The sequence below is a fragment of the Orycteropus afer genome, unplaced genomic scaffold (genome assembly GCF_000298275.1).
Source record: "Orycteropus afer afer isolate SDZICR_OR568_19922 unplaced genomic scaffold, OryAfe1.0 scaffold00372, whole genome shotgun sequence".
Classification (NCBI taxonomy): Eukaryota; Metazoa; Chordata; class Mammalia; order Tubulidentata; family Orycteropodidae; genus Orycteropus; species Orycteropus afer.
The window spans coordinates 520,463-521,208 of NW_006921959.1; positions in this window are offsets into that span (position 1 = coordinate 520,463).

The window sequence follows — 746 nt, forward strand, 5'->3', positions numbered from 1 at the left end:
TCTTCTGAATCCAGCTTGCACCTCTGGAAGTTCTCTGTCAATATACTGCTGCAACCGTTTTTGAATTATCTTCAGTAAGATCTTACTTGTGTGCATTATCAATGATATTGTTCTATAATTTCCACATTCTGTGGGATCACCTTTGTTTGGAATGGGTACAAATATGGATCTCTTCCAGTCAGTTGGCCAGTTAGCTGTCTTCCAAATCTCTTGGCATAACTGAGTGAGTGCCTCCAATAGGGCATCTGTTTGTTGAAGTATCTCAATGGGTATTCTGTCAGTTCCCGGAGCGTTTTGCTCTGCCAATTCTCTCATTGCAGCTTCAACTTTCTCCTTCAGTACCATTGGTTCTAGATCATATGGCACTTCCTGAAATGGATGAAGATCCACCAGTTCTTTTTGGTATGGTGACTCTGTGTATTCGTGCCATCTTCTCTTGATATTTCCTGCATCATTCAATATTTTGCCCATAGAATCTCTCCATATTGCAACTCGAGGCTTAAATTTTTTTCTTCAATTCTTTCAGCTTGAGAAATGTTGAGCATGTTCTTCCCTTTTGGTTTTCAAACTCCAGGTCTTTGCACATTTCATTATAGTAATGGTTTTGTCTGCTCCAGCTGCTCTTTGAAATCTTCTGTTCAGTTCTTTTATCTTGTCATTTCTTCCATTGGCTTTAGCTACTATCTGCTCAAGGGCAAATTTCAGAGTCTCTTCTGTCATCCATTTTGGTCTTCTCTTCTTTTCTC